At 43.8% G+C, this 25,414-nt stretch overlaps 1 protein-coding gene across 1 annotated transcript in view; it reads left to right on the forward strand.

Annotated features, from left to right (window-relative positions):
* Window positions 1-25,414, forward strand: part of CSMD2 (CUB and Sushi multiple domains 2) — a 1,651,801-nt gene that overhangs the window by 665,144 nt on the left and 961,243 nt on the right. The window lies entirely within an intron of this gene.

A 25,414-nucleotide genomic window follows, 5' to 3' on the forward strand; every position in this document is an offset into this window, starting at 1 on the left:
ATTTCTGCATGCTTATAGTATTTTAGAGTGCTCAGGAGTTCACTTATCCGGTAGTATAGTATAAAACAGCAATTACACAAGCACGTTTATTGAGCTAAACATATCTAGGAGATACTTCAAGAGTACAGCATTTTAATTGTTACTCCTCTAGGTCGGGTTCACTTCTGTTCAGTGTTTTAAGTGGGGCGGGTCCTGCTTTGGTCCTAGACCCGGCAGAAATTAAAACACTGACTTTGAAATGGGTCCCTATTGGACTCTGTATTCATGTTCTTAAATTTACTGGTAGAAACACTGATCGATTTCTCTTTAAAGTCCTTTAGGACATTCCATGTCAGTGGCACAATTCTTGTTTACCTCTCACGTGTTTACCTTCATCTTGCATTCCTTAATAGTATTTGCTTTTTACAAGATGTTGCCTTTGTGTAGTTTTTTCATGCAGTATATATGACTCTTGCTTAACCCCTTGCGTGCACATGACGGAACCACACCATCATGAGCCACGGGCGGCGTGTGCTCATGACGGCGTGGTTCCGTCATGCGGCTGCCGCTCCGCCCACGCAGCATTAATTCCCCGCCCGTGATGGAACCACGCCGACATGAGCACACACCGACTCATGACGGCGAGGTTACATCACAAGCATGGAAGCACTGCGCTCACCCTGCACCACTCCCACGCCGCGGCAAAATTCAAGCCGCAGCGAAGCGGTTAATGCATACTTTCAACTGAGTCGCCTCCAGGTGTCGGAGTGAGTTCGAGTAGTGGGTGGGTGATTGTGATGCCAAATGACTCAGCATTCTGAGTCTGAATGCTGAATCGGCCTCAGAACGCTGAGTTTCTCACACTAACTGCCAGTGGGTCGTAAAGGTTTGCAGACTACATATGCATCCAATCCATGGCTTCTTTGTAGAATGCACAGACTGATGGTTGTATTTCTGCCAATTGTGGGGAAATGTGAGATATGCAGCTGGAGGATTTCAGGAATATGTGGGGACAAAAAGGTTGTAACTGCCTAACGGAATGGTAGATTGAAAAGGAAAGTAGCGTGAAGGGGAGAAGGGGAGGCGTTGAGGCATTCCCAAGCCCACTACGCCCTTCACAGACCTCACTAATGTGTTATTCACAGTCTCATATTTTCAGAATGAAATGATTTAAATTCTAATTGTTCAGAACAAAGTCATTGCTAGTATTAATTTATTTGATGCAGCTAATAAGCATTGGTAAAACCAGTAGATGTGGTCTGTTTTAGGTGCGTGTTGGTACTTGTGTAACTTGTTGTTGCAATAATGCAACATTCAGAAATAGGCACACGGATATTGGTATACGTGTTTCAAAGCGAAAGCCTTAATCTCATATGCCATGCCTCTTGGACAGGATTCCCATTTGCGCATATTTGGCCACTCCCCATTTATAGACATCCCTCTCCCACACCTTTTCCATCCCACTTAAAGCACTGGCTCTGTTACTATACACTGTCACACTTACTTGGTGTGGTTCAGCTGTCCTGCCTCATAGCTAATAAGATTGTCTCAGTTCATTATGAGATATTGCCTCGGAGGCGAGAGACCCCTATCTATGCATCTCTGAGCACCTGCGGTTATAGCTTTTAGGCACTCATTTTCAGAACATTGCTCTTTGTAAGAGCCTCTTCATCACATATGCCGTGCATCCGTTGCCGTGGAAGCCATTTTCTTTCTGGAAGAGTCTGTATCAGAGAGTTGAGTTATCTGCCCCCTGGGGTGTTCTTCGAGAGGAATTCACTGCACAAGTGGTCTTACACTTCATTATGGGCGCAGAAGCTATAATTTTTGTTACTGTGTTAAAACACTGTTATGATTAGTTCATGCCTGAGAGCTGAGGCTTCACCAGCTCGAGGTGGCGGCTTGATGTGGAAGGCTTAGGGCACTCTTTCATCCTACCTAGTCCGTGACTTCCTGGTTTTGTAAAGGCACATCTAAATGGGGGGTGTTGTGGAAGTTGTAGCAGACCTTTCTTACTAGCAGACTGTATACACATGTTATTGTTGATCTGTTAGTAGTACCATGTGTCGGTGGGTGACAGACATGACAGCAGTGCTATATCAGTAGTACCCTTTACAGAGGTCTTAGTTGAGTGTTTTCAGTAGTGGACTGTGCAGAAGTGAGTGGTGGCAGTTATTTCTGAGTGGTAGGCTGTGCAGAAGTGGAAGTGATACTTTCTGAGTGGCAGGTTTTATTAAAGGCATTGTAGTTCTTAGACCTGCTATCTTTTGATGAGGTTTCCCTGGTCTATTTGCTTCTGGCCTCCTGTTTTTTCAATTGTGCGCTGTACCTCGTTTTTGCTGGTGTTTGAACTCTGGGTACGTTAGCACTGCTGAACAGTGCTAAACTGCATGTGCTCTGTGTCTAAAATGTAATGGAATTTTTTTTTCCGTGATTGGCATATTTGATTTACTAGTAATTTCCTTGTATAGTCCACTACACATGCACAGGGCCTGTAAACCAAATGCTGCTAGTGAGCCTGCAGCACTGATTGTTCCACCCACATGAGAAGCGCTCAATATGTCTCAGGCCTGCCCCTGCAGAGCTGCATAAACAGTTTTTAACTGCCATGTCGGCCATGGCAACTGCCCCTACTTGACGGGCCCAAACTGTCCCTTTTACTATGTGTAAGGCAACCCTACGGTAAGTCCTAGGTAGCCCTGGAGAGTGGGTGCTGTGCATTTAAAAGGTGAAATATGGGGATATATCTGAGATCAGATCTGAGAATGGAAGTGTCGCAACAACACCCGAGAGTATATGTGCTAGCTTTCGAGACTACTATCAGAAGCTATATGAAGCTGACTATATGGCATCTAGCGAAGATATATATAATTATCTTGGGAGTGTCAGATTAGAGAAACTAATGACCGAGGACAGAGGGACATTGGAGACGGCATTTAATAAAGTAGAAATACAGAGGGCAATTCATGACTTACCATCTGGCAAAGCAGTAGGCCCGGACTCTATACCCTTGGAGTTTTACAAAACATTTTTGCCAGAGATAGAAGAAGAACTATATGAGTTGGCTGTAAATATACAAGAGGGTGCGATACCTCCGGAGTCATGGGGAGAGGCAACTATGATTGTCTTTCTGAAAAAAGATAAACCTGCAACCAATCCTGGGTCGTATAGGCCGATAAGCCTAATGAACAGCGATGTTAAAATTTACTCCAAGATGCTGGCAAATAGGCTAGGTGCAGTAATTGGCAAGATTGTTTCCCCATGGCAGCATGGATTTATCCCTGGGAGAGGAACAGCGGAACATGTCAGAAGAGTGCTCACGTTATTCGATGGTACGGCATCCTCACGAGACCCTATGGCATTGATCCTTTTAGATGCTGAGAAGGCTTTTGATAGGGTCTCGTGGGGATTCCTCTGGGCTGCGTTGGAGAAGCTGAATCTGGGGGAGGGCTATGTGGGAGCTCTGAAAGCCTTATACCACAATCCAAGAATAAGAGTTAGAACCATGGGGGAGCTGAGTGGTACAATAGTTATTGGACGAGGAACTAGGCAAGGGTGCCCCTGCTCCCCGCTACTCTTCGCTCTATACATAGATACATTCATTAGGAGAATAGAGCAGAACAGAAACATCTTGCCCATAGCATTGAACGGGTATGAAACTAAAATACTAGGATATGCGGATGACTTGGCCATAACATCAAGCGAACCAATGTCAGCCCTAACAGAAATAGAACAGGAAGCGGCTACATTTGGAAGACTGTCTGGGTATAAATTAAATGTAAATAAGACCCAAGTAGTGATAAATCAGAATATATCTTTGGTCGATCCAAGAGTGGTAGAAACAGCAGTATATTTGGGGGTTCGCATAACCTCAGACCTCTCGAAAGTGGTATCGAAGAATTTAAGCCCCATTATAGATAAGGCCAAAATTGATTTTGATAAACTGAATAACCTACATCTAACAACAATTGGTCGCTGCAATGTTATCAAAATGGTGTTTATGCCAAAAGTGCTTTATTTATTTAGGACCATACCATTAATTTTTAATAATAGTTGGTTCAGGGAGCTAGAAAAGGTAACAAACAGATTTATTTGGGCCAAGGGAAAAACACCTCGCAGCCAAAAATTTCTGTCACTCCCAAGAGAGAGAAGTGGGCTGGCGCTACCAGACTTTAAGGCATATTATTGGGCAACGGTCTTGCAATATACCAGAGGCATGCTGGGGGGGAGTGTTATAGACAGATGGAGAGGCAGAGATGGGATCCCAGACGTATACGAACTCGTAGTGAAAAACTCTAGTCAATGGTTACTCACTTATGAGGAGAGGAGCTATCACAAAAAAGTAAGGTTTAAGACCTTGGTGGCCGCAAGATCAGTCTGGTCTGGGATAAGGAGAAAATTAAAACTAGGGAGAATGAATTACTATACCCCTCTGTATGGGAACCCATCACTGCCGGGGGTATTTCACGACTCAGTTATGAGGGGATGGGATGCATTAGGGGTTAAAACCATCGGGGACCTTATAGGGGCAACCGGTCTGATCTCGTTTGAGCAAGCACAACGCTTATATAACTTAGGACGCAGAGATTATTTTAAGTACTTACAAGTGAGGTCAGTTCTGGTAAAGAAACAGGGAGGTGACATGAATTTCCAGAGGGTCGAACTACTGGAATGTGTAAGGGAAGAAGGGGGATCCTCCATCTCGCAATTATACGAGGAAATCTGTAAATATAAAAAGGATGATTGTGATAGAATGTATGTGAAGTGGAGAGTCAAACTAGGTCTAACAGGAAATGAGGCAGAGAAGTCATTAAAACTGTCAAATTCGGTCTTAAGAGTAGCAAATTTACAATCTCAGCAATATAAGACTATGTTTGAACTTTATTATACCCCTCAAAAAATAGCGCAGTGGGGGGGAAATAACGGGGGCGTCTGTCCGAGATGCCAATCCACACAAGCAGATACAATCCATATGTTTGCATCATGCCCCTCTCTGGATATATATAAAAAATCTTTGGAACAATTCTTCTCCGACTCTCTGGGGATACATTTAACTCTGACAGATGAAGTCATGATTTTGGGTGTAGTGAGGGCGGGTGTAGACGTTCTTCACCATGAGTTTCTGTACTTAGCTATGACTCTCAGCAGACTATGTATAGCAACACTCTGGAAAGACTCAAACCCCCCAACATTACAACAATGGATTTCTCGTGTACTGGCCATATATATATTAGAAATGGCCCTATATGAAAAAAAAGGTAGGGAAAAAAAAGAGGCTGGACGGAGGATATGGGCCCCAATAATTGAATGGAAAAGAAGGCTGGGAGAGACTTAAGATGAAATAGGTGGAAAGTCAGACACAATTAAGAATATGTGATATCTCTTAATGATGGTCTTCCATTGTGTTTAAAGCTCTTTGTGTATTTGGAAAAAAATGCTTCATTAGTTTTAAAATTGACGTTAATGCTTTCCGAATTGCAAGAATATATATATATATTTTTTTCTTTTTTTTGTTGTTTCTGTTTCTCTGGCAATGTATTATGAATATGTAATTCTGATGTTGATGGAAAAATAAAAAAACTTTAAACTAAAAAGGTGAAATATGTGCTTTTAAGGTTTACATGTCATGGTAGTGTAAGCTGCTAAATGTGCTTTCCACTACAGAAAGACCTATCTCTCCCTTAGATAAGCATTGGAGCTGCACTGCAGCATTTTACAGAGGTATCTTCCAATTGGGAGCTGATAGAGTTTGGTGTCGCGTGACTTACAATTTAAAAACACATATTTTTGTGAAGGTGGTTTTTAAATTGCTGGTCTGGAAATGCCACCTTTGGAAAGTTGGCATTTTCTTACTTTAAGCATTTGGTGCCTCTGTCCTGTTCCTAGAATACATGTCTGGGTTGGATGACAGTTGGGGTTTTAGAATTCACTCTAGACAGTCATGCACAAAGGGAGCACAGGTGCGCCCTGCATATCCCGATGGCCCATCGCCAGGTTGATGGGTCTTCCTGAGCTACAATGGTGAGAGGAGTCGACACTTGCACCTGAGTAGGGCTGTGCCTGTCCCCACACAAAGAGCCAAATACCTCCTTGTAGTGTGTCTGGAGCCAGGGTTCAGGAAGGGTCGGGTCTAGTGCATCACAGAGGCCTTTCTTTGAAGTCTGTCTATTTCAAAGGCCAAACTGGGTATAAGTCCTGGGCCTTTGACCAGGAATGGCCGGTATGCTGAAGCAGCAAGGGGACGAGTGGGTTCCAGAGGGGGAAGGGGCACTAAGGGGATAAAAAAAATAACATATGCAAAAAACTTACCTGCAGATATCCCTGTCACGCACTTCTTCTTCTCTTCACCTCAACAGGATGGTACAGGTTTCCAGAATGCCCTGCGGCCAATCCTTAAGTTGCTATTACGCATGAAAGCAGCTTCAGGATTGGCTTGAGCACCCTTGGTTTGCACTCCAGGACAGACTGTGAGTCTGTGCCTGCTCTGTCCAACCCAGCTGCATTGCTGAGTTGGAGAGAGCTTTCACTGTGCACGATGGTTTGGCTGGCCTGAGACGGCCGGCCAAACCATCATGTGCAGTGATGGGAGTGCACTACCAATCACATCAGTGACTGTCACTACCACCCCAAGACTCCCCAGAGAAGTAAAAATAAAATGAGTGTTCATTTATTTTTTCATCCCTGCCGTTTTTGGGGGGGCAATGCTCCTCTGCCATAGGGGAGGAGCCGACATTGCCTCATAATTGAGGGATCACTTCTGGACTAAGGACATTCTGGCAGGAAGAAGAGCTGTTGGACTGCCAGGAGTACTGCCTCTTTGTTGCTTGTTTTGCTGATCTGGCCTACTGTCTGCTGCTTCTTTCCTGGAAGTGCGAGGACCAGACTTTGCTCTCTGCATTCTGCTTTCTAAAGTTTCTCCAAGGGCTTGAGTTGAGTTTTCCTCCTGTTGGAAGTCTCTGGTCCATCAAAGACTTTACCTACATCTTGCAGCCAGCACCTAGGCTTCTTTGCTGTGAATCCTGATATGCCAAGCGTTGCCAGACCCATCCCTGGAACTTTGGAGGTGATTTTGGTTTTGCAACCAAGAAATCGGCTCCAAGCATCACTTTGGAACTGGCACATCCATGCAAAATCGATGCATAACTGCTGCCTGCACTAAAGCCGTAATCCCCGTTTGCTGAGTGCAAAACGCAATGACCTCACTTGCAATGTAAGCCCCAAAGGTGCCACAGCACTTCCGAAGTACTGCCGCTGGATAAGTCTCAATCACTGCTTCAGCAATCTGTGATGTACCTCTTTGACTCAGATGCAGCACCTATGGCCTGGTGGTTCGACAACGACACGTTTAAATTAACACACTGCGCTGTGACATCAAAGCATCATCAGCACCACATTGCCTTCAGGACCCAAGGTCTCACACCTGCTTCCGATGCATCACCTCCCCTGTGACCAGCATTGTCCCCGGGTGTTAGCAGCTCAACAACACTGCACCACCTACAGGAACTGATTCATCAGTTTGCTACAGTGGTGCCTCACCGCCTTTGTGCAAAACACATCGTCCCGAGCGCCAACTGCCTGTATAGCAGGTCAAGCATAGCAGTAAGGAACCAACACATTACCTGCCTTTGGAACACCTCGCCTCCTCCGCACTGTGCACCTTTTTTGACGCAGCCAAGGTACAGTACAGGGGCCTGTGAGACTCCTGTATCTAACCCACGCTCCATCGCAGTCGGACTGACCTTGTGCATTTGTCTTGCTCAAGCACAACCAAAATAGCCCCAGTGGGAGCTATTGTTTTCTAAATGATATAACTGCATCTAATATTGAAGGATTCATATCTTGACTTGTGTATGTTGGATTTTTATTGTTCTGGTCTCGTTTTACTCAGATAAATGTTGGCTATTTATCTAAATTGGCGTGGAGTACTTTTATGGTGTTTTTCACTGTGTTACTGTGTGTGCAAAAATACTTTACACATTGCCTCTTTGGTTTAAACTGACTGGTCTGTGCCAAGCTACCCAAGGGGGAGCACAGGTAAAATTAGTGTGTACTACATCCTGACTAGAGTGTGGGTCCCTATTTGGACAGGATGCAAACCGCTGCCAACTTGAGACCCCATTTCTCCCGTAGTACTTTCTCACTTCCAGGACCATGGTAAGTGGCAGCATCAATTTATATGTAGGAGGCCTTTTGAAAGTGGTGCTAGTACTAATGTAGTGTAAGGCTCTGCAGAATTGGAAGTAGTCATTCCTTCTTTACAGACTGTGTGGAAGTGCTTGCAGTTCTATCTACGTGGTAAACTGCAGAAGTTGTATTAGAGCTTTGGAGTGATAGGCTGTGGAAAATGGGTTTTGCTGCTTTATCAACCGCAGGCTCTCTGGTAACAGCAGTAGTGCATCCTCAGTTGCCTGATTTTCAGAAGTGGTAGCAGTTCTTTGTGAGTAGTAGGTTGTCCAGAAATGTAAGCAGTGCTGTCCACGTAGTAGGCTCTGCAGAAGTGGTAGCAGTGCTTTCACAGTAATAGAATTAGTTTAAGTCTTAGTTACGCTCTCTCAGTAGTGGGTTGTGTTGAAGCGATAGCTATGCTTTCTCTGTAGCAATCTCTTTCGAAGGGTTTGAAATTCTTCCTAGGTGGTATGGTATGTAGTAGAGGTAGCACTGTTTTCTTACTTGGTTGTGTTGAAGCTTCAGCATTGCTTCCTCAGTTAGAGATGCTATGCAAGTGGTAACATACACTACTTCCTCATGGTAGCCTGAGCAGAAATAGTAGTAGTGCTTTCTCGTTTGCAAGCTGTTTAGGAGTGGGAGAAGGACTGTCTCTGTAGTAGGCTGTATGAAAGTGAAAACAATGTCTACTCAATAGTAGACTCAGTGAAAGTGGTTGAAGTGCGTTTTAAGTGCCGTGAAGTTCAGAAGTAGCAGTGGTGCTTTCTCAGTACTATCCTGCGGAAAAGTCACAGCAGTGCTTTCTCAGTAGTAGGTTGTGCAGAAATGGTTGTAGGGTAGTTTAAATGGTATGTATGTTAAGTGATATAAATAACTGGTGGCAGTACTTTCTCAGTAGTAGGATCTGTAGAAATGGTAGTGTTGCTTTCTTAGCTGTAAGCTATGTGGAAGTGGTGGCGCGTTTTCTCACCAACATGAAGTGTGCAAGTGTTAACAGTACTTTCTCAGCGTAGGCAGTGAGGATGAAGTGCTTTCTGTGCACTAGGAAGCACAATGTCATGTCCATACTGATGCATGGAAAATCAAACATCGCATCATGAGCAAAAACTCAGTTTGTTCTAACCAACAATGTGTTCAGTGCTTAATTTGAGCCGGTGGTCTCCTGTACTCGGCACTGGCACTTAATTGTCGACACCGGCAGTTTTGACAGCTGCCACATGGTGGCGGTGTTTTTATCATTTAGAGATGAGTAGAACAGAAAATGTTTATTAATTCAGTATGCATTCAAAAACAACTAATACCTGCCGCCCAAGCTATTTTTATAGCTTTGGAGGCCTGGAATAGGCTGAATTGTCACACTTCTAGCAGTGTGCTGGTTAGTAGTTGTGTAGGTACTGCCATTGACAATGCTTGCAGTGGCAATGGGTGGTGCAAGCTGCAGAGGCACCCTGACCAAGGCAGGACTGGCCGTAGCGGCCACCTGGTGTTTCCCCAGTGGGTTGCCATGGTGGGGGCCGGTTTTGGACTCCTCTGGGTCCTTTGTGTTACTGGGGGCCAGTTTTGCAGCATAACTGCAATATTGACCCCCTGTAACAAAAGCGTTAGCGGTGAGACAGGAGTGGTGCTTTTACTAGGCCCCCCCCAACCCCAGGGGGCCAGCGGAGCTGTTTGCCAGGGCCTATTTTGGTTCCCAGTCCGGCTGTCATCCTTGACTAGAACCCTAAAATATTTCTTTTTACAAATTAAGCACTGTCTAGCGCATGAAACAAATTACCTTGATTCCCAACTCTTGTGGGCGACCCTGCCCTCCAAACATCAGGAATCAGGGCTTTAAGTGGGATGGAAAAACTGGGGCGGGTCTCTCAAAGGGGCGTGGCCTATGTAATTAAGGGCGAGGCTGTAAAACACATAAGCTAAAAATCTATGTTTAGCATAGTGTGCCGCCTGACTTCAATTCTGCTGTTTCTGTCATTGCATCCAGTTGTATGATACGACAAGTAACATCATACCTACAAGTCAGGATTATTGGCTTTGTCAATGGTAGTTAGTTTCATAAGATAAATAAGCAGCAACTATGGCTTGTATATAATATTGAAAAAGCTTCCACTTAAAGCCCTGGTGACACCACGACAATTTGTTTCCTGAGTTTCAAAAAGGGAAGAGAAATCCAAAGAGAAAATGACTCTCTTTAAAGGACTTCGCTTCCCCTACAACACTCACCTGGCATGACGTCATGCCCTAACTTCTCCAATAGTGAGAAGTGAGCAGTGTGAGCATGCACACGTCGATGTGCCTGCTGTCAAGGCAGTCCAGAAAAACACGGACTGCCGTGACAGCAGGCACAAAACAGAACCTGAAAGAGACCCTTTTCGAGCTCCCTTTAAAAAACTGCCAGTGTTCAGCTCTGGTGGGACCCAGCCCTGGTGAGACCCGGCCACTTAAAGCCCTGCCAGGAATAATTGGGTGGTCTATGCATGGCACTAGTAAACCTAATGGAACCAAATTACAGAGATGCGTAAAATAAACAGGCGTCTTTGTACATGGAGCTAATGGACCTTGTGGCGCCTTCGATTTCTGCGAGAGTATAGCGTTTGAATTTCTGTGAGACGTGGGAGACTCCGGGGTCTCTCGTCACATTCTGCGAGGGCTGGGAGGGGGGCTCGTGAGGTGTGGTACGTGCAGGCGCCTTCTGTGCGGCCATTGTATCCATTTCACTCTGTTCGGTGCGCGTCGCTTCCCTCCCTTGAAGTGCTCAGAAGGAAGCGTCAGAGGGAACGTTGTCATGGCGAAAGCAGCGCGGCTCTTACTACACATGCGGACAATCAGTGTATCTGACAGCAGAGAGAGCGTTACACATTTGTACAGCGCTTTGCAATGCTCGGAGGCAACCCGGGCCTGGACGGCACCGCCCCCTACTGGTTCTGTGCAGGTTTTGCTTCTGCAACCTGCAGACCTGAAGAACTCCTAACACCTAATGCAGTGATTTTATTTTGATTTCACTGTTTATGTGCATCGCTGGCTTCGCTTGGAGTGTAAAGTTTATGACTGCTTCAGTGAACTTCAATGAAAAAAGCAATGTTTTCATTTATGATATGATATTGGTGGTTAGTGCCCATGAATCTTTCTTTCTCGTTTCTCTTACAGCGTGACAGCTACTGCATTCTCTACCATATTAATTTGCATGCTAACTTCTCTGATAAGGAGTGAACTAGCACCTCAATCTGGTAATCACTGTGAATAGTTTGTAGGAATCGTGTGAAGGCGGAGTTGTATGATAGGGAGAGTTATGTGCTCAGATCCTACAGGCCCACTAATGTAGCTCAGTGGATAGGGTGATCGCTGTAGGACAGCCTTGACAACTGGGTGGGGTCAACTCAACCCCTCATTCTTCTTTGGTCGATAAATTGATTCCAATTGATCTGGAATATCTATATCTATATATATCTATATCTATCTATATATGTATTATAGTTAGGATTATTTTCAATGCAAAATCTCAACATTCTATTGTGAATAACTTTGGCGCCGGTTGAGGAATCTGCCTGAAAATTTCCTCAAATTTGCCTCGCGGCGCTCCGGTCCTTCCCTGAAAGTGTGGGGGAGATTCGTGAAGCAGGGGCCAAGATAAAAGGGAGGTCCCAAAACGTGTTTTCCCCATGTTAATTTCCATAGGGCGGTCAACCTCACTTTTAGCCCTAACGGCTGAATGGATTTCCACCAAACTTGGCAAAATTGTAGGGACTGGTAGCCCGATGTGCCTTTGCTATGTCTCAAGATATGTGCTCCAGTGGATTTTGAGTAATTTAGGTTCAAAAAAATATATATATCTATGACCGCGCCCGGAGAGCGCGCCGGGCGCGCCACGCGACTTGTGCACGGAAAGCTGATTGGCTCTCGGGTATCTGTAAACATTCCAAACAGTCCGGAGCGGCCCCCATCTTGTGTCTCGGTAGGATTGAGACACAAGAGGTGGCAAAAACAAAGGGGGAAATGACCAAAAGTGGGCAGGGTAGACCCCCCATAACCTCTAGGTTTGATATGGGGGCCATAAAAGGGCCCGCGGGGCAAAAAATTATATATTTTTTTGATTTTCGCGGGGGTGCGCCCGGTACGAGCACCGGGGAGCGTACCATGGGGGAAAAAAGAAAGACAGTTTTTTAAAAATGTTGCATTTTTATATAAATTGGAGGTAGTTCTGAAAAGAACTGTTTTTTGTATTCTTTTTGGTGTTTTATATTTTTTTATTTTTTTTTAACATTTTTTTTTTTTTTTTTTTCTGAACAATTTTATATTTTTTTGTAGTTTTTCTGGGGTCAAACAAAACACAGGGAATTGCAAACAGCTCAACTGGAGCAAAAAAAAATAGAAAAAAATTAAAGTTGCTTGCTGCAGTGATGGTTGTCTGCAGCTCGATTGAGTAAAGTGATGCTCTGCTCACCATATGATATTGTTTTGTTGCAATATATGCAAACAAATTTAAATTTTGCAAACTTGGTTTGGACATTAGGGACCATCTCCCTAGCCTCTGCACCCGATGGAGTGGGTTGATTGGAGGTGCTTGAAGAAGAAGGATGGGGAGGCTTCTTGGTCAGTTCCCTGACCTCTGCACTCGAATAATTGTTTGGGTGCTTCCTCTGCATATGCCTAATCATAGTGTGGTTCCCAAAAGAATATTTTTTGTTTGGTTCTTGGTGACAAATGAGGCAAGTCACCTTAGCTGCATTCACTTTTTTGGCACCCCTTGGCATCTTGAAAAACTCCCAAATAAAATGTTCCTTGGGTCTGTATGGGGGATTGTCCTCAGGCAGATATTGCCTCTCCTCCTGCTCCTCTTCGTCGTCCTCTTCTTCATGACCACCAATGTGGTCTTGTGGTGGTCCTTGTGGTGGTGGTGGAGGTGGTGGTGGTGCAGATGCACCTGCAGCTGCTACTAGTGAAGCAATTTCTCACAGAATGAATGCAGGTCTTCTTCACTCAAACAACAAAGGGAAAATGAGGAAAAAAGGTGGGGTCTTTCATCATTTGGAAAACAAAACTGTTGTGAACCCATCAAAAGTGTTAATTTCAGGTCTCATGACCTGGGCTTTCTCATTATTTGGAAACTAAAAGTGTTCTGAACCAATCAAAAGTGTTATTTTCAGGTCACATGACCCGACGCGCTTACGCTACGCGCCCCGGTGCGTGCCCCGGGGCGCGCCCGTAGTCACGCCCCGGGGCGCGCCCGGCGGCGCTTCCGTTGAGCGATCGTATGCGCTCGGGTGCTTCACGCGGCTACGCGATACGTCACAATGTTGTTTTCGTTCGCTGTCATGAGTGATGTCACTGACCATGTCATGAGTGATGTAATACGTGACGTCATCAGCAGTGCATTGCAGGCGCGCAAGTTATAGTGAGTCCAACTAACTATAACGTGGGAATTTCAATGGTTTTATGTCAGTAAAATTTCCAGCTAACTATAACTGGTGTGAAACCTATGTTTTTTTTTTTCAGTGAATTTAATCGGTTTTTAAAATGCTAATTCCTAACTATAACTGATGTGAAACCTATGGTTTTTTCAGTGAATATATATATAATATATATATATATATATATATATATATATATATATATATATATATATATATATAGAGAGAGAGAGAGAGAGAGAGATAGATAGATAGATAGATAGATAGATAGATAGATAGATAGATAGATAGATAGATAGATAGATAGATAGATAGATAGATAGATAGATTATAGATATTTTGATGCTATGTTATCCGGATCACTTGTATTGATTTTATCTTTTATCGACCTACAAGGATATGTATATCATTGTAATTAGAGGCACTGTGCTATAAAAGGTGTTGACAGATTGCTAGATCTGCTGATTTTGTTATCATTATATCTTTACCATATACGTGAATGTTTTTGTCCATGCAAAGAAGAAGACCATCTTGCCTTTAATGTATTTTTTGAGAAGTATTCGAATTTCATATTAAGTGAAGGCCTGTATTGCAGAAACAGTTGATTTGCGGAAACCTACTCCTGGCCTGCCTTTTTCAGACCAGACTGAGTATTTTCGCCTTAATCAAACTTGACAACATATGGTGCTATCTGAGTAACAGTAAAGGGGGCTGAAGTTCCCAGCTCGATCGGGATGGACGATGCTGTTTCAGAGCGGTGTACGATTTGCTCCAAAAAGCAGTGCTGTCATGAAAACCATATTTTTCCTAGCGGTGATGGACAGTGAAAACTGATCATGTGTTTGCCCACTCTAAATAAGGAGGGTGAGCACATAGACAAACTTTTGACGGCCCTTTCTCAGTCAGGCCATTGGAGGGGTTTGTAGGTGGCAGAGACTGAGTAGTCATCTGCCAACTACATACTGGAGTTTCTCCGAACTCTAAAGGAGGCGGGCGGAACTTCGTTCTGACGGAGAGGGTACTAAATCACCTTTTTCGACAGTGCCCTCGCTGCATAAGTTTAAATCACGCCCCTAAGGCGCAAGTTTAAAAAAAGTATTACGCACTATATAAAAAAGTTGCACACTGCGTAATGAGCTGTACCACTATGTGCGAAAATAATTTTAGTATAATGTTTTCAGAGCTTTCAAAAGTAATTTTTCAGTGACCTGCTGATTGTACCTATTGCAAATCTTTTTTATAAGTTTCCATTTAAAGGACAATTGCCAGGTTTTATCAAATAATGTCTATACTGGCTCCCAAGTAGCATTTATATTTTCTGACCAATTAGTTGCAAACATTTGCATTTTTTTAAGGTAGCAGCACCCTAAAGAGAAGGTTTTTTTCTTCATTTGAAGCCTTTCACTTTTCTCTCTTCACTGTAGAGGAGAGTCTCTTCTTCTCCCCTTTCAACTTGCAGCAACCCAACTGTTTAGAAACAGTTGTTTTCTAAATAAAAAGTATGGTAGTTATTTGATCAAATGAATAAAGCTTGGAGAAATCGTTCGTTCCCCAGTTCCCCTCTCCACTTCGATATCTGGACTTAGGTTGTATAGACCCATAGTCGTTGGATGAAGGCTACAATGCCAACAAAAAACATGCAGACTGGGTTACTGTGCAGCAAATCTGCATCATGCAAAGTGCAGTAACTCTCAGCCTTGATCACAATCACACTGCCCCTTCTTTTGTCTTTTTACTCATCCCGCTCTCTTTCTCTTCTATAACATACCAGTTCTCCTTTAATTGTTGTCTACATAATACACAGGTCATACTGTCCTTGTCCAGGTCCAGTGAAAGCAGGAACATCAGTTGGGTGCCCCTGTAACCAATAGCAAGTTTAATACCTGAAGATCAGAGTGCAGTCACAGGCAGCTGCAGCCTTTCCAGGTAGGAGTGGGGGGGCCATGGGGCCGTGTGGGGGGTATTTCGATGGAAGATGACGAGGGAAAAATAAATAAATAATTCATTTTCCCTTGTCATTGTTCGTCGAAATACCCCTCTCACCGCCCCACCGCTCTTACCTGCACGGGCCGCGGCTGCTCACAGGACATGCTTCAGTGCCTCCACTTGGGTATTCTTGGCTGAAACTGAGCCAGCAACACATGTACCTCATGCTCCTTCTCCACTGGTTTTGAAACAAGCCATATATTATTAATGCTGACAAAAGTGCAAAAAAATCCTGAAATGGCATTATGGAAGACCTTGAAGACATTATAGCTACCGCGAAATTAGTGTAATATGCCTGAGTCTGAGGGTTCAGCTGTAAGTTCCCAGGCATGCTTAAACCCAGCCAGCCTTTAAAAATGGGCTTGTCTTTGTGCAAGGACATCTTTTCCTTGGGGAAGACAGCCTTCTTTTGCCCTGATCCTTTCTGTGTGCTATACATTAGGGGCAGACGATGGACAAGCCTCATGCCTGTTCGTGTAGGTGACATGCGGCACTGAACGAGCAGAAGAGTGTTCCATGTAACACCCCTTTTACATGCACAATACAGCAATCCAGCATCCATCCAATATGTGAAGTGTATGTGAAAAGAAACAATGGCACATGCTGTCGTGTGATGTTAGTGGGGTGTGACTTTGCACACCTAGGAACCAGCTACTGCTTTCTATCCTATTATAGGCCTTGGTCTTAGAGAGCTGACTAAGGTGCATTGCAGCGTTGTGATTGGCACAGGGGAGCCTGGCTGCTTCCTGGTCAGCCGAGGGAGGAGAGATGACGTGGGAAAGAGCGGCAAGGAGGTAAGTGTATTTTTCTTTTTTACACCCCTTACCTCCTCGCCCCCCACCCACAACCCGAGATTTGTGCCGGCCGCCACTGACTTTGGGTTACAGAAGGGTATTTCTAAAAAAATTACCTAGGCAGCATCAGAAAAAGGAAATGGCTCCTAATCGGCAAAACTCGTTCTCTTTTTTAGTGTCACCAACTTGGGGGTTGTGAAGCCGGTGCACTTTAAAAATATAAAGTTCTGAGATCTGTGACTTTGCAACTTTGCTTGCTCCTCCCATGAAGGTGGTGGAAGAAGATCATAGGTCTTTGCTATGGGAGTGTACATAGGTGGTGGTGCGCGCGTGGAAAACACTGCTGCTGATTTTGTTACGGGGGCCCTATATTGCAGCTATACTGCAAAACCTGGCGGCCCACTGGGGAAACACATGTTGCCCGCAACGGCCATTCCGGCCCTGTTCACTCCTCTCCCCCAGCGGAATAGCACAGATGCCATGGGCCCTAATGCAAGCAAGGAAAATGGGCTCTTTTTCCTCCATTTGGGTGATAAAAAAATGTATACTTTTGTAGCACGAGTCAACATTTGACCCCTGTTCCACTGCACCCACTGCAACTCTGTCAGCCAGACTCCTGCCATTCTGTGTTAAGTTCCTTCCTTTTTAATTTGTCATCCGTCTTTGTTCCTATTTCTACAATATCTGTATCTGTAACATGTCTTGCTCTTGCTTTCCCTCTTTCCCTCTCAGTAGATATTTTCATAGCTTTTTCTCTTTAATTCTTTCTCTCATGAATATTTGACAACTTTCTGTCTCTTCATCAGGGTCTCTCGGTTTTTCTCTTTTATGCAGCATTTTTCTAGTTCTCCCCTTGTTATATTTCTCCTCCCCCATGTCTCTGTCTCTCCAGTTTCCTTCTAATGACTTTTTTTCCTGGCCTCATGTTTAGTCAAAGCTAGGTACACAGATGGGTCCTTTTCGCAGGTCTTGGCTCCTCTGCGGTAGCAAGCAAAATAACTCTTCAACTTAGTTATGTCTTTTTGCTCTAGGATGTCACACTTGCAGAAGCTGCAGTTGTTTTGTGTAAACCTACAGAGTTGTCAGAGAGGCACCTGCAGGAAATTAGTATCTTGGCCCCCACGCACCGCTGAGGGTGCAGGTCCACTAGTCGTGAAAGAAATCCCTGACTGGATACCCTGAAAACAAAGAAACCAAGCACCTTCACCTACCTTAGGTTGCTGTGTGTCAGGGTAGCAAGGGATCAGCTCTTGATGGTACTTAGAGGCAAGGTCGACGGAAGGCATGAGGTCTTCGTAGTCTATGAGCAGACCGAAGAGTTGTTGCCGTATGTTATGAGAGGGCAGAGAGACCACACCCGCTGCTTTCGGACACATCTTCTTACCTGTCTCACACCACTAGGATTACGTCATTTGGAGTTTGGTAAGCTAGACTTTCCAGCCTGTAGAGTATCAAACACTTCTCTCGTCCACAACATTTAGTGGATGAAGAATAGCCTGAGTCATGTCACCAATATGTAGTAACGAAGCGTGCAAACAATCCTGATTCATTCCCTAATAAATGAACCAGAGGAATTTGCATGACGCAGAACCAGGCTAGAACCCATAAATGCTGCATTATTTGCTTGCCACAGCTGCAAAATCCCTTAAAGCCATTTAAAACATACTGGTCACTATGAAAATAGCTGTGGAAATTCCAATTTGAAAAATTGATTTTTGTGATAAACCACTATAAATTCTTCCCTGTACACGAGGTTGAGAGAAAGACCATAGAGGGTATGAGGTTGTATCTTATTCTGTCACTGGGAAGGCTCCATCTTTGACAGAACGCACATCTTCTTCGCTTCTTCGCATCCATAATCCCGCCCCTGAAAAAAACCATCTTCTACTTGCATGCAGTGCGCCGATGAGCAGCGCCAACACTACTCCCAGAGCAGCCAGAGATATCAGCCCTTCAGAAGGCCTAGTCAGAGCTGCTTCTTCACCGCTCAATGCCACAGACCACCACCCTAGAATGGAAGGGTAGAAAGGTGAAATGAAGTACGTTTTGTCTGCAATAGTAAGGAAAAAGACATCCTTTCCAGTTACAGAGATAAACGTGCTCCAAATTGCATTACAAAAAATGGTTTTGTCAAGAACTATAAATACAGGCGCCGCGGCGACTGCTCGAGCGGCTCGCGTCCCCAAAGGAAGGTGACATGCGTTTTCCACACCACCACAAGAATTACCATCGCTGTCTCCTGCAAACTAGTTTGTGTTCATTTGATGGATTCCTCCGAGTCCAAAAGGAGTTATGCGAGGTGCTTCACAAGACAGTGTCTCAAAGTCACCTTGAGCAGCGGGTGGGAAGACGTGTGTTATCCATTCTTACAGAGACAATTAAGCAATAATGACCTCTGGGGACAAACCTTCTCTTTGGTTATCGCCCTGACTCGATTCCTTAATGAACATGGAGTCATTACAAGAGTATATCACATATTCTTCATCCAGAAAATGAGAAAATTACATTTATTTAATGTCACTTCTTACTTTGTAGCCTATCCATATCGGTCAAACTTGCCACATTTAAAATTTATTTGTCAGAAATTTCTTAAAGCGTTGATTATTATTATATCAATGATAGTTGTATTGTCTTTGGTTTTCTTCTTTTTAGGTTATATTTCACTTTGTTCAAGCTTGATTTGTATACTATTTCTGCTAATTTGTCGAGGTGAATGTTATTTCCTAGTATAAGTAGCGTCAGTTCATAGTCTGCTTTTAAATTGTGGAAGCATTCCAAAATATTAGTCTTCCTTGTGAAGTGACGCAAACACACACAAATGCTCCATCAGGTCATGGCAGGGAATAGTAAAATATCTCTTCTGAGAGGCTCATGTGACCGAATATCTTAACAACAATGTGTTGCATGGAAAATAAATCCAGACTGATTCAATTAGGTCTGTTCTAAATTTGTAAAGATGTATTTTGCCAAAATTGTTAAAAATAATATATATATGTTTCCTACAATAACAATGATATTGAATCAAAACGATGGTTGAAAAGATCCACAAACAAAGGTTTCAGAGGGAAAACCATGCAATATCTACTTTTAGACTGAAAAATTATCCTACAAAAAGTTTTGGAAAGATGACAATATGCAACTTTGTGAAGCTGCAAAGTTTGACACCACAATGGGGAGAGGATATAGCCTTACGGCTAGAGCGGTCGACCTCGAAGCTGGGGAACCGGGTTAGAGTCTCGGCAACGATGCTCAACATCCTGTGATTCTGGGCAAATCGCCTAGTCTCCCTGTGCCCAACAAAAATGAATGTGTCAATTTGTAGCGAAACTGGTGCTCATGTAAAGCGCTCTGCCACCCTATGTCTCGGGTCTAGTTTGCGCTATGTAAAACTCAAAAACAAAACGGCTTTATGGGTAACATTTTAATTTTGCACACCCCTAAAGTCAATCATTTGTCCTGAGGGGAGGACTGAAGCATACACGTATTGAACTGATGACACACAACATACAGAGGAAGAGGGAGACTCGTGGGTCTTACCATGTTCTGAAAATATTTAATAATCTTATGATTGGGGGTGTCAGTCTGGCGCAGTGGAGGAGGAAAATGCACAGCGAAGGAGGAAAATGCACAGCAAAGGAGGAAAATGCACGGAAGAGGAGGAAAATAGGAGATTTCCATAGAGAACAGTACCCCTGAAGGCCTAGGAGCAGAATCAGTCACATACCAAACTCGTCATAGCTTTGGAGTAGGTTTCATTCCATTTCGGACCTGCTTTTCATTGTTAAACATATTTTTGCACAGTCATTTGTGTTTCTGTCACAAATCCCACCTCTGAGGAGCACAGCTATGTGAAGCTGAAATTCTATTAAAGCAGCAGAGACTGCAGGATGAAGTGATCTCTGCCAGCAAATGCACTTGGAAGGTTTAAACACATGTATTTTAATGAGCCCCTGCTTTCTGTCTCCGCACAAAGAAGCCATGTTGTTTCGGTGCAGAGTTATATACCTGCTGCTTCTATGCTGAACATGTTTATAAAAACACCTGGAAATGTAAAGAGTAAAGACTAGGTTTTATGGGCCAGATGTATCAAAGGGTGTTACCCATTCTGAGTCTATGGGAATATGTGTTCGTACATATGGCCCTGTATCACTCAATTAAGATGATACATATATGTCACTACGGTAGCATTTCTCCCTATCTCCAATCATTTTCTACTAACTGATGTTTACTTTCACCAGTTGCCATCTAGACCCAATTATTCTTCCTTTTTGTTGAAGTCTTTCTTTCATTTGTATGCTTCTGCTTTATTGAAATAAGTTGCACAATCAAACAGAATGCCATCAAGAAAGCAAATCTCAAACCTAAAAGGGGCAATGTACAGATTGTGATTTCCTCAAATCAAAAGTCCTTTTTTTCTACAGGCAAATGTGTTGACATTTGTATTTTATTGTAGTGGACAGCTTTGTATTTTGTTTTTGTGTTTTCTAGAAGTCATGCATTTTTTTCAGTTTAAATTGTATTGATAATAACATTAACTAGAGCTAGTGGCTTTAAAATATTTACTGTACTCATTCTGTATTTTTTTGTAGCTCTGCTTATGCCACCAGGGACTAAATTTGCACCAGACCTGTAGCCCTTTCAGAAGTACCACTTTTTTCCATATATCCTTGTATTCCAGCAGTTTTGTCTATGACTAGCTGGTTACAGTAAATAATCATAGTAAATCCACTATTTTTGTTTTGTTATCAACCCCAAACGTTGCCATGGAAAGTCTTTGCTTGTAAGAAGTACCATTCACTGGCAGATGCCTCACCTAGAAATGACTTCATCCTGCATATGACCACTGAAAGGCGCATCAGAACAGCACACATGGCCACAAGCGCGGTTCCTCTGTCTTGGGGAGTGCGCATCCATCAGCGCTGCTCTGAGCCTTCCAGCTACTAACATCAAGACACTGGCGTATCACCTGTCGTGTCATGTTCCAGAGAGAAAACCAAGGCAGTGAGATCAGGCCCAGCTGCAGGAGCTTGATACTATCTCACTTGGTGACATCCGCCATATTAAGCGTCTAGCCCAAGGCAGACATTGACGTGATTCGCTGTCCCATCGCATCGGACTCACAGTGGAGGGAACAAGATATTTCACAGTGCAGCAGCCACAGCGGCCCTGACCACAAGGCGACCGTATCCATTTGGTGGATGGGAGAAGAGAAAGCAAGGTTTTTTTTGGATGCAGTTTAAGACATTGTATTTAACCCCTTTGATGCTCATGATAGAACCCAGCCGTCATAAGCCACGGGTGGGCTGTGCGCACGACAGCTGGGTTCCGTCATGACCACGCCCGCGATTGGAATGTCCAGCACCGGGCTGGACTTTGTGCCGCGAGCAAGGTGTTAAGCGGTCAATATGAATATAAACAACAAAGTAAACAATTATCATTTCATTCATAAATAATATCAAACTGCAAAAAAATATTCAAAAAAAATGTATAAGCGCGTTTGCCTCACGCTGAAGAAAAAGACTCTCCGATATTTACTGAAAGAGACCCATATGATTTGCCCTTCCCTAGATACCTCCTGTCACCCAACCACAAACACAAACCTATCCAACTCCAATTCCCTGTTCAAAAGTCCTGTCACCTGTATTCTTAGAGTTGAGTCTTTGCTATTTTCAGACATGCCCATTGATCTCCTCCTCAGAGCCACACATCCCATCTCTTTGCGCTCACCTCTAGGTGCTTGCAAGGATCATAACCATGACATTGCTCCTAACTTTCTGAATAAAGAATGGTAAAGTAAGTATGGTGGTGAAAGACCCTGGAACATTGAGGGGTGTGTTGTGGATATTAGTAAATGTCTCACATAGCAGTGCCTTGCTCATAATTAGATAATGGTAGAAGTTTTTATAGATGGTTTGTTGTATTTTGATAACATAAAATGTGAGGCTAACCCAAAGGAAAATGGAACGATGTACTTATCAATGTCAACATCACACAAAATATATATATAATACTAATAAAATGAGAAGTAAGTTCTGCCCCAAAAATGCAACTTCAGATGCGCAAGCTCTCAGGGAAATTCACCCACCTTCTACTTATGATAAGGGCGCAAATCCCATAAAAAACGCCCTGCCCTTACTCCCTCCTCCATCTGTGCCTTGTCTGAACCATCATAGCTGAGCTCCTGACACATACCAAAATGGAGAGCACAGGCCTGTAAGTAGCCACCCTTGTCCCCCAGATGCACGGCCGAAAGCCTGCTGGGCATATTTGCGACCACAAAGCCTGATTGATCAGGGTGTACTAATTTTGTGATGTGAGAGTCAGGTGTGTGGCGAGCAGCTTTGCCATGATCTTGGCCTCCGCATTAAGCAATGAATGGGCCGATAGGAATTACAGCTCCTGTTTGATTTACCTTGTTTTTGTTTTATGACTATGGAGGCCAGCCTTTGGTCACATGGCAAGGATCCTTCATTTCTACTTTCTAAGACCATGTAGTGGAGATAGGGCGCTATTTGTGTAGTGGTTAGTTTGTAAAATTCGATTGGGACGCCGTTTGGCCCCATTGCCTTCCCTGATCGTATACTTTGTACAGCTGAGAGCAATTCTTCCTCTGTAGGGTCGCCCTCCAGAGATTCCCGATCTTCCGGGCTAGGGTCAAAAGCGGGATTGTTGCTAATAGTTCTCGAGGGTCGTTTATTGCATTCTCTCAGCCCGTTTGAATGTACTTCATTCTGTCACCTGCCCTCTCTCACACACACACTCTTTTCACCTGTAAACCTTTTTCTTTAGTGTGGAACAACTTGCAGCTGCACATAAGAACCTCCTCTTCATTTCTTGAATTCAGCCATATGTTGTTGATGACCTGGCTTTTCGAGTAGTCCCACCAGGCCGTAGGTTTGGCTGGAGTCACACCTGTTCACCTAAAGGATACCCTTCCGGATGACAGTGCGCTCTACAAATCTGTGTAATATAACATAACAAACATTAACTATTTGAACCAATGCTTATGTTCGCTTTCTAGATTTCATATCTTTCGTCTACTGAGGTAGAAGGCATTCTGCCAACTTTTAGCTGATATAAGTGATAGTCCAATAAATGTCCCTTTATTTTATGATTTCTGACTGTTTAAAAACATCTGGAATGTAGTGTGGAAAAATACAGGCAGACTACATGAATTCACGCACATGTCTGCCTAGAACTCATGGACACTTATCTATGCGTGTACGGAGTCTTACAAGGGACAGCCTTCAAATTATTTAGTTTTACACAGGTGGAGATCCCACAATCAGGTATATGGACCAACTGTGAGATATATACAAGACTTCCCTTACTGCCCATTTGACAAATGTTCATTTTATTGAAGTGAGAGATTTTCGTGGCCTTTCACTAGAGGAAATTCAGACAAGGCAAGAAGCCCCTGCCTTCACATACCACCATTCTTACAGAAATGCACTCGAGCAAATCTTGGTCAGGCTTTTGGCATCTTTCTGATGCTCTATTGCAAACGACATTCGAAAAGATGTTGCTGGCATCTCTGTATTTGCTACAGGGCCGTTATGTGTGGTCAGCGTCTATTAACATTTCTGTGGAATGTTATAAGAGAATGGCGCTTTCAAAGATATCCACATAAAGTTTTGATACAATCAAATTTCGATGTGGTGCTAAAGAGGTGGGAAAAACCACCCCATTCCCTGATGCGTGGTCATAGACCACATGCAATGTATACAATAATCCCCTGCACACGCTCAAAGTGTACAGTTGAATGACAGTCAACACAAATCAACAGTCCTCTTCTTCGGTTCTGTTATTTTATTATTTTCTTTCTTCAGTAGATGAAGGGCTGTGAAGAGACTTCAACTATACACTTTGACCGTGTGCAGGGGATAATTGTGTGGCCAGGGTGACATGCGGCAAGTGTACATGTAAGATGCTCAAAGGCATATCCTAATGCTTAGGATATGGTAAAATATGACTAGCACAGGCCTTGGATGTACACATTCCACGCGTATATACATACAGAAGAGAAAACTTTAAGAATATGGTAAAGTCGTGCTGGTGTAAATCTGGTAAAATGCAGCGGGTGTACATTGCCAGCATCGCCGCAGTCCATGTGAGCGGATTCCTTATGAACAGTTTTAGTCAGGCGCTCGTGCCTGGTCCCCGGGGTGCGGTGCAATGAGTCCCTCGAGCCCCCCGATCTTCCTGTTATTCTGGCTCCTCACACACACTCCGCTGGAATGCAAATGTCACCCGCTCCCCGGTGCCCACTCGAGCTGCCTCTAATGAGCTTTCGTCCCCCGAGGGCGAGTTGGGCTTGTATTTTACTTCTTCCTCTTACAGCATAAGTGCTGCGCGGAGACTGCTGAACGGGCCACCAAATGAGTATTCTGACAGGCACTTAAACTCTTCCAATGTCACTTAATTTTGTTGATGTAAAATATTAAGTGCAACAACGGTGTCTCTGATTTAGGCCCTAAATCTCAATTTCCTTATGGGATTGATGTGTGTGCCCATGTTATGCCCACTCCAATTGCACCTATTATCCCTTTTCATTTTTGAAGTTGAGGTACACAAAACCTCAAGTACAAAAAAAAAATCAACATTATGCTAATCCAGCTTTAAAAAACCTGCAAAATTACTTTTTCAGTGTCCTGCCTGAAAATAAAGACATACACATAAAGGCTGGGTTTTTTAATGCGTCTTGTTTCCCTTCACTTATTTATTTTAATTTTACAAATGTAGTTACAAGGCAAACTCTGTGGGAATGGTCTTGTCACATTTTTTTTACAGGTACGGGAAAGGGGGATGTAAAGTTTGATAAAAGTCAGTATTGCAAAAATTCTTACTATTACTCCAAGTGATATAGAAAGAGAATGCACACATGGGGGGCCGCTCGAGGTCGTGCGGGGTGCCGCTCGAGGTCGTGCAAGGTGTGGACTTTGTTGCTTCAAGACCGACAGGGAGTGCTTTTCCCCAGCGAGGACCCGGTGAGCAGATCACCAACAGCGTGGGCGGCGGCTCACACAGCGGGACTGCGAGTCCCAGGGATCTTGGCGGCGTGTGTGCAAGCCGCACCTGGAGACT

Source organism: Lissotriton vulgaris, chromosome 2_1 (genome assembly GCF_964263255.1).
Source record: "Lissotriton vulgaris chromosome 2_1, aLisVul1.2, whole genome shotgun sequence".
NCBI lineage: Eukaryota > Metazoa > Chordata > Amphibia > Caudata > Salamandridae > Lissotriton > Lissotriton vulgaris.